Genomic DNA, 326 nt, shown 5'->3' with positions numbered 1-326 from the left:
CCTTTTCTCTCTCACGGTGAATCCTCCTGCCAACAGAATGTGCCCCTCACTTGCTTGAATGCCGCAATAACTGCTTCTCTTAGTATAAGCAGATTCCTAGTGGTTCTCACTGCCCCCTTCATAACCTATCCCCAATAAAATGACAGTGTGTTGCACTGATCATATTGTGTGTTGGTGGAATGGAGCTGTGCTTACTTTTACTAGTATACTAGTATTTTAAAACATTTTATATTATTTTATTTTGGGGGGGTTATATATAGAAGTTTTATTTGGTTCTTTTTACATTTTCTATTTCTTTTATTATACTTAGGTTTTTCTTTAACTTC

This window comes from Myotis brandtii, unplaced genomic scaffold, assembly GCF_000412655.1.
Source record: "Myotis brandtii unplaced genomic scaffold, ASM41265v1 scaffold2075, whole genome shotgun sequence".
NCBI classification, from domain to species: Eukaryota; Metazoa; Chordata; class Mammalia; order Chiroptera; family Vespertilionidae; genus Myotis; species Myotis brandtii.
Note: the sequence above shows the minus strand (reverse complement) of the source record.